This window comes from Sorex araneus, chromosome 2 (assembly GCF_027595985.1).
Source record: "Sorex araneus isolate mSorAra2 chromosome 2, mSorAra2.pri, whole genome shotgun sequence".
In the NCBI taxonomy this organism is placed as follows: Eukaryota; Metazoa; Chordata; class Mammalia; order Eulipotyphla; family Soricidae; genus Sorex; species Sorex araneus.
The window spans coordinates 168,340,279-168,349,723 of NC_073303.1; positions in this window are offsets into that span (position 1 = coordinate 168,340,279).

The window sequence follows — 9,445 nt, forward strand, 5'->3', positions numbered from 1 at the left end:
ATTTTAAATAGAGGTATAACAATTTTTTTCTTTTGAGAATATGGTATGCTGTAATGTATGCTAGTTCAATCATTTTATAACTTTAGTAAATAAACAGATTTCTTAAGTTTAGGACTCGATTTTTATACAGAATTATTTTTTAAACTTCCTTGTTTCACAATGCTTTTATCTCTACAGTGGGGATGTCATTCATACCTTCGCATTGCATGGGTTTACTGTAATTAAATAATAACGGATGAAAAATTTAACCCCTATACAGAGCCTAGGATGCACCTGATATATAGAAAGTGCTCATTAAATACTAGCTATTAAGCACATCATTTGAAAAATATAGATTTATAGAGAACTATGTCCAACATCATTTTGGTATTGTTTGTTGTTATGTATAACTCTTTTAAGTCATTAAAGGATTTGTACAGTGAAATTCCAAATTACTACAGCTACTTATCTTTCATATGTGGTGTTCATTTGTTCCATTTGTCCTAGAATTTCATTTTATAAAATTAAACTCATTTACTTTAATGAACTCTCAAATTTAACAGTTTAAAGTCTGGGGAACATACAAAAACCTAACCCAGGCTTTTTGAAATTTAAATGATTCATGTAGATGAATCATTTACAGATATTGTTAAAATATAACTTTGATCCAGTTGGCTGGGAATGCAGACTGAGATTGTGAATATCTAAGGCATACTATGGGCAAAAAATTCTGCTGCTAGTAGGCCATATATTCTGTAACTATTAGCAAATTAATTCACTAAAATGATCCAGGAATATACACTGGAGAAAAAATATACAATGAAAAAGTGTCGTCTTTTTGATTGTTTACTTAAAAAAATTTTTTTTCAGTGAAGAAAAAACAGCTTTATTTAAAGAATTTAGAGAAATGTGAGGAGGGAGAGAGAGAGAGATGTGTTCAAGAGAGAAGATGGGTTTCTCCAAAGGAGAAAAGGCTGAGTAAACACCTCAGGTGGAAACGTGAGTCAGTCTCGAGGGTGGGAATTAGACTTGCATGACTTTACAAAGTTGGTTTTATAGTAAAGCTCCTTCCAAACTGCCGTGACCTAAATTTCTCTACATACAGAAAAATCAATCTGGGTGTTGTTACAAGGAAAGCATCCTGAACTCTTCATGGCCATGGTTTTTTCACATATATATTCTTTATATTTTTTCTTTAAAAAGAGCAGAGTCTCTTGCCCGCACGCCAGGCTGTCTTCCCCGGGGCCCCTCGGAGGGGATGGGCTCCAGCTTCCCTCCCCACCCCGAGCAGAAGACCACCGGAACCTAGCCACAGCCATGCTCAAGGCCCCTCTCCACACGTTCGGAGAGGAACCCAGGTGGATGTAATACCATCAATGGCCACCATCCAAGACTTAAAAGCAAGCTCCCAGAAGCGATATCTTATAGCCTACTTCTCCCTCTGGGAGAAACTGGCAAGCTTCTGAGAGTTTCCTGCCCACATGGTTCAGCCTTGCAAGCTTCCCATGGTGTATTCATATGCTAAATCCAGTAACAAGATGGATCTCATTCCTCTGACCCTGAAAGAGACTCCAGTGTAACATCACTGGGAGGGTCGAGTCTAGAGAGACTTCTAAGATCTCAGGGAAAGGACGAATGGAGAGGTTACTGAGCCCACTCAAGAAATCGATGATTAACGGGATTTCATGATCATGATTCTTTATATATATTTTACTTTCATAAAAGTAGTTCACAATAGTTCATTACAGATAATATTCAAACACCAATCCCACAACTTGGCACCTTCCCACCACAATAAGAGGGAAGTGTGTGAAGATTATTTTATTTCATTCTGGAGCCATTTAAGCCGTAGATAAGAGAATACAAGCGACTATGTTAAAGCCAAACAAATGTGTGCTACTTTTTTTTTGCTTTTTTGCGTCACACCCGGCAATGCACAGTGGTTACTCTTGGCTCATGCACTCAGAAATTACTCCTGGTGGTGCTCGGGGGACCATATGGGATGCTGGGAATTGAGTCCGGGTCGGCTGTGTGCAAGGCAAACGCCCTACCCAATGTGCTATTGCTCCAGCCCCAAATGTGTGCTACTTTTGATAAGTAAGTGAGATAGAGTATAAGAGGTCACTTGCAGGCACACGCGTTCCAGGAAATTCTGTGTCATTCTCTTCTGTCATTCTATTTCATGAACTTTAGTTTATAATCTCTGGATCATGGCCGTTGATGAGATTACATGGCGCTGGGGGAAGTTTGTGGGTGTGACTGCCAAACTACTGGAAAACTGGGGATCTGGGGGGATGTGGAGGGTCCTTTCATATTTTTGTCATAGGCATTAGATTCTCTTGAAGTTTCACCTGTTTTAATTTTTCATTTTGGACCATACACAGCCATGCTCAGAACTTTCTCCTGGTTCTGTACTCAGGGATCACTCTTGGCAGGCTTGGGGAACCATATGGGATGCCAGGGATTGAACCCAGGTTGGCTACATGCAAGGAAAGCACCATACCTGCAGTACTACTGCTGTGACCCTAAAGTTTCATCTTTCTGGTCCAAAAGTTTCACCTTCTGAGGGGTCTACCCTTCTCTGGAAGATGTCTCACTTTCTACATCTAGACAGTGGTTCATTTTCTCTGTCTCCAAAGAACTTCACATTTGCATCTCAAAAGGCTATGGTTTATATGCCTTTGGGGGCTGTTTCGGGACTAGGCAATTTCTTCCTTACTTTATCATTTACCACCCAAACATTACTAGGTTTTCCCTGCAACATTACCCGCTAGAAATTTCACCACCTTAAATTTTCACTCTCTGTGGATAAAGGTTCATCGTTGATACTTCCTGCTGGCAAAGGGAGTGGAATTGCCTATGTAAGGAAGTGAAGTCTCATGCTAACTTAGTACTAATGGGATCCAGGCAACGTCTTAGTGGGTTTCAAAGTTATCCAAGTCTAAAAGGATAAATTAGAAGGTTGGGCAATGAAGTAAAAAGAAATTAGGACCTAGAGCAGCAAAAAGGCTTTCTCTAACCCAGGGAGGGCAGAGTGTTTCAGAAAACAGAAACAAGAAAATAATGGTGACAGCATAAGTTTTTGTTCCTTTCTTTTGCATTTTGATATTTGCTCTAAAATAGTGTTAGCTCTTGTTTCTGCTGTCCTTCTGTAAGTTTACATGTTCAGATAAAAAGCCTTGTTATCTTTTACAAGAGTGAGGTTTAATTTTTCTTAAGAAAAAGTTTTAAATCCTTGTCAGTTGATTCTCTTATAACAGGGTCTGGTCATTGGTTGAGGTAAATGAAATTGATTTTATCCTGGAAAGATGAACCCAGAGCTGGAGATACAGTGCAGTTAGTAAAGCTGACATAGGATTAATCCACGGCACCACATATGGTTCCCTGAGCTCCCCCAGAGTGACTCCTAGCCACAGAGTCAGCAGGAAGCTCTGAGCACCACTGAGTATTGCCTCCCCGCCAAGTGAATGCAGCTAAAATTCCATTACATTTTTAAGCAGTGGGGATGCTCAGGATAACTTGGCAAGGTCCCTTCCACTTAGACAGCATTTGATAGGAATAGGATTTCTGTTTCCAGGTTCTCACTAAGGTTCAAATTTTGGTTGGTGTAATCCTCCATTTAGGTGAGGCAAAATAACGTCTCCATATTAGAAAGGATACTCTATTCAGTAATTGGATAGCCGTATTCAGGTGAATTAAATTAGAGTACTGGACACTATGTATAAAAATTCACTCTAAATGCTTAAAACATGAATGTAAGAATTATGCTGGAGCTTAGTCAAAAGGCTCAGAAACAATTGGATATAAGACTAAGACTCAGAAAAAAAGACAAAGATAAGATCCTTGACATTGATCTTGGCAATGATTTTTTTTTATTTGACAACAGAAACAAAGTTAACAAAGGAAAGATAGATAAATGGGATTGAATCAAATTAAAAAACTTTACAGCAAAGAAAATCATTAACAAAATAATAAGCTGACCTACTTTTTAACCCTAAGCAAGAGAAAATATTCATAAATAACAACATATATAAGTAGCTAATATCAAAAAAGAACTCACACAACTCAGCAAAACCAAAAACCAAATTATCTAGTTACAGAATGATCAAAGGAACTAAGCACAAGTAGAAGTTATTTTATTCTTGTTCACCAGACCATAATTACGTCCTTCATTTAGATGACTGCATCATATTTGGTGAAAAGAGACAGGGTAAGAATAGTTATTACAAATGTGTAATTATTTATAAAAAATGATTTATGAAAAAATCTAATTTATGCTTAAAATCATGTTCCTTTTATTTATTTATTTATTTACGGTGTGTGTGTGTGTATGTGAGAAGGAGGGAGAGAGAGAGAGAGATCACACCTGACAGTACTCAGGGGTTGGTTCTGTGCTTGGAGAATCCTCCTAGCTGTAGTCAGTGCCAGGGATCAAACCCAGATCTCCTGCATATAAAGTGAGTTCTCAACCCATTGAAATATCCTTTTTTTTTTTTTTTTTTTTTTTGCTTTTTGGGTCACACCCGGCGATGCACAGGTGTCACTCCTGGCTCATGCACTCAGGAATCACCCTTGGCGGTGCTCAGGGGACCATATGGGATGCTGGGATTCGAACCCGGGTCAGCCGCATGCAAGGCAAATGCCCTACCCACTATCGCTCCAGCCCCCTTCCCCCATTGAAATATCTTTCCTGTTAAAGTCCTTAAAGTTATATTACAAAAGTTAAGATGAAATGACATTAACAATTAAATTCAACAAAAAAAGTTCAGATTTTATTAGGAACAGAAAGGATTCTAAGACATCTCTATAATTATTTGTATTTTGGCCTGGTGTTAATTTTCTGGTCAATAACCATTATAACATGGTTATTTTTCACTTTTTTTTTTTTTGAGCAAGAACTGCAAGAAAGCAGTTACGCGTGGAGGATCTATATACAATAAAAATAGAGGACAATGGCTAAATGTCATTGATGTAGGATGAGGGTATATGGAGACGTTCATGCCAAGCTCAGTTGCAGCTACTCCCCACAGTAGAAATTTAAAGTAACCAATTAGGAGTTTCCTGGTCAGCACCAGTGAATCATCTACATGATAGAACCCACCTACTTGTCCCTAAGGGAGGATGGGTTTGCTAAAATTAATCTTTCTTATTTTTTGCTAATAATTTCAACCCACTTTGCTCTAAACATAAATGTCTTTCAAATTGTACAACTAACTCCTTGCAAGATCTTTTCTTTTGCTAGATGGTATACTGCCTGATTGTCTTTCTGTTAAACTAATTCATTTTCCAAATTCATTAAGATAAATCTTGTTTATAAATAATTATAATACAATAAAAATTGGACCCAAAGTTTGCTGCAACTTTGAAGTATTTAATTGTATTTATGTTATTAACTCCTTGAGTGTCCTGGAAAAGCAAGTGAAAGCCAATGTGAGAAAATAAAGTGAAAGAACTAAGTGAAGTTCCTCTGCGTTTAGAATGCAGAGCTTCCAGTTGAGTGGGAAAAGTTCTGCTCCGGGAAAATTTTGATATTAATATAATTTTAAAGCAAGTAGTATATTCCAAGCACTACTCTAATTACTGGAAAAACAGATGACATGCACTGTTGCTGATTGCAATAATATTTACATTTCATCGAGGAGAAAAGTACTGAGCAATAATCGCAATGATAAAACAGATGTGTATGCAAGTATCTGGAATAGGTGTACAGAATGGGAGGTCAACAATGCCCAAGCATCTACTTGCTTGTTCTCTTGGGGACACACTCAGCAGTGTTCAGGGCTTACTCCTGGTTCTGTGTACAGGTATCATCCAAATGGTGCTCAGGGGACTAGAGGTCATGCCAGGGATCAAACTAGAGTCAATCAACTTCAAGGCCTTAACCCCTGTGAAGCTTTCTGGCTTGTGTTTGCTTTATTTTTGCATGCGATTTCTCATCCAAAATTCACTTTTCTCTTCTACTCTTGATTCAAACTCTTTCTGCTATTTATTTTCTGGGACATTTCAATTAATATTGATTATTTTCTTTCTTGTCAGTATTTTTAAACGTTTCTTTGTTGTGTTACTTGTCATACGAGTTGATAGGATGATGATCTTGAATAATTGGGAAATTGGTGTAATTAAGATAAAGTGATCTATGCTATCAATTAAAGCAATTATTTATTTACTAGTACATTGAGGACAAGAGGACAAACCCAAATTAAAACTAACAGATGGCCCTGATAATTCACCTCCAAAAAGTGACATAAACAATAGAATAAAATCAAGCCAAGTTGACGTGCTTTTGGACTTGAGGGTCCCCCAAGCCTTCTCCAAATACTAGCAGAGACTGACATAATAGAAGAGAAGTAACCCACTGCTGGCAGAGGCGGACAGAATAGAAGTGATACCCCTACCCTCCAACCCCTCTCCCAACCATCACAAGAGAGCTGAGAGCACAAGGGAAATCCCAGATCTGAGTATCATGACTCTGGATTTTAATTCTTTTTTTTTTTCTTTTTGAGTCACACCGGGTGATGCACAGAGGTGACTCCTGGCTCTGCACTCAGGAATTACTCCTGGCAGTGCTTGGGGGACCATATGGGATGCTGGGAATCGAACCCTGGTCGCTGTGTGCAAGGCAAATGCCCTACCCAATGTGCTATTGCTCCAGTCCCTGGATTTTAATTCTTGCCCCCCCATTCTCTCACCTTCTTTATTTCTTTGTATTTCTATGTTGCACTTGGAACAAATTCTCTCAGTCTTTTTAAAAATTTTTTATTAAAAAATTTTTTTATTAATTCACCGTGAGGTGCAGTAACAAAAATCTCATGTTTGAACTTTGATCATATGGTCAAACACCCATTTCTTCCACCACCAAAATCCCTAAACTCCCCCCACCCCTCCCTGTATGGCAGACAATTTGCAAAATATTCTTTTCTCTACTTTAGTTACATTAGATATTTCAAGACGAGTCCTACCACCCCTCATACCTGCCAAAAATGCAATACTAGAAAATGTGTTTTGTATTGCTTGTTAAGGATATAATTATATCCTTATAATACATAATATATATTATTATAAAATAATATAAAAAGAATTCTAAGTTTTTAATAATTAGGGTCTGATGAAATCACTGCATCAAGTTGCTCAGGTCCGAGATTCATCTCTGTGTCTCTGGATTTTAATTCCAATGAAGTCTCAGTTTCCCCTTGCCAGCTGCTGCAAGCAGCTCCATTTTAGTTGTCTCCTTTCCACATTCTAAATGTTCTTGAAAATTCTTGGGCTTTTTCTGAAAACAGGAAGTTTGTTTTTGTTTGTTTTATTTGTGGGGCACAACTAGCAATGCTCAGGGGCTGCTCCTTGCAGTGTTTTAGGGACCATATTGGATAACGGGGATCAGACTCTGGTCAGCTGCATGCAAGACATGCGTGTGACCCGCTGTACTGTCTCTCTCGCCCTGAAAATGGGAAGTTAACAATTTCTCAAGATCTTTGATTCTGTCCCAGACCTTAGGCTCAAAGAAACCTAAGAGACAAATGGCAATACCTAGGCAAATGGGCAGGATAACCTAAAAGGCTCTAAACTAGCCTTATCTCCCTATAAAATTCTCACTTTGTTTGTAACAGTCTTATCACTTGACAAGTAATGCAAAGACCCAGTTTTCTTATAACTCCAAATGAAACATATATAACTGAAACCTATATTAAGTTCCCCCACACATGGGGAGTCCCTTTCTCTTCTACTTTTCAATCAACTCTTCTATTTTTCTGAATCTGAGATTCTTTCTTTCTTTCTTTCTTTCTTTCTTTCTTTCTTTCTTTCTTTCTTTCTTTCTTTCTTTCTTTCTTTCTTTCTTTCTTTCTTTCTTTCTTTCTTTCTTTCTTTCCTTTCTTTCTTTCTTTCTTTCTTTCTTTCTTTCTTTCTTTCTTTCTTTCTTTCTTTCTTTCTTTCTTTCTTTCTTTCTTTCTTTCTTTCTTTCTTTCTTTCTTCCTTCCTTCCTTCCTTCCTTCCTTCTTTTCTTTCTTCCTTCCTTCCTTCCTTCCTTCCCTCCCTCCCTCCCTCCCTCCCTCCCTCCCTCCCTCCCTCCCTCCCTCCCTCCCTTCTTTCCTTCCTTCCTTCCTTCCTTCCTTCCTTCCTTCCTTCCTTCCTTCCTTCCTTCCTTCCTTCCTTCCTTTCTTTCTTTCTTTCTTTCTTTCTTTCTTTCTTTCTTTCTTTCTTTCTTTCTGCTGTGCTATTGCTACAGCCCTGGTAATGTTATATTTTTAACTGAAATGATATAATGGTTCTTATAGGGTGTAGTATCACACTGTCTATATAGACTAGTCAATTGGCTGGATCATTTAATGAAAACACAAGATAGGCTTCATGCAAGTTTCCCTTTTTTCCTACTTTTAAGATTATATATTCATTAATTTTATTTACTTTGAACAGGAAACATTCTTCAGAGGATGGCTAATTCTAGTCAATCCTTTTAACCATATAAAAAAGGCCTTTAACTTCATGGTGATAGAGCTTTCTTTGAACACGTCTCTGGATAGGGAATGATAGTGCATTGATTTCTGAAGATGTTGATTATTGTCCCTCATTTAATCAACTCACTGTGGCAAGAGAAGTGGGATTGACTTGATAATTAATTGTCATCAGTCTTAGCCTACTCCTCAGCTTAGAGTTGAGTAACTCACTTGCACTATATAATGTGCATGGGTTTGTGGGTGAAGAATAGGCAATCACATAGCTATCAGATGTCATTGATTGTCTGTAGCACTGTCACTGTCGCCCCATTGTTCCTGGATTTGGTCGAGCGGGCACCAGTAATGTCTCCATTGTGAGACTTGTTGTTACTGATTTTGGCATATCAAATATGCCATGGGTATATTCTGCTGTGCAGGCAGTATACTCTTGATAGCTTGCCAGGCTCTCTGAGAGGGACGGAGGAATTGCACCCGGGTAGGCTGCATGCAAGGCAAATGCCCTACCCTCTGTGCTATCACTTTAGTCCATTGTCTGTAATGATTCTTTATTCATTTTTTATCTCTTGTAGACCACTTGTGTGCCTTATCACTTTATACATACTGAATTGTTGGTTATTCCCGGAGCACAGCAGTTTGCCGCATCTATACCTATACCTATTACCCAACTCTTTTTGCATGAAATGGAAACCCTTTTTTTTTGAAAAATAGAATAATCTCATTATTATGAATTCAATTTCACAATTTCGAAGCCTATTGCCCTAGAGAGATTTTGCTAGAGAGTCCCATTTATCGATTCCTTGTGGACTTCTACTCCCTTCTCATTTACCTGTCCTGTTGTGCAGCATTTACATTTTTGCATTCTTAAATCTTAACACTTTTAAGGGCAAAGACTTTTGCCTAGTTGTCTTAGAATACTCAATTTTGATAGCGTCTGATTTCATAGTGATTTAGGATATAGGAAAGAACTCTCTACTCCACTGGTTTCTTCTCAGACAGGTTGAGCAACTGAGTCA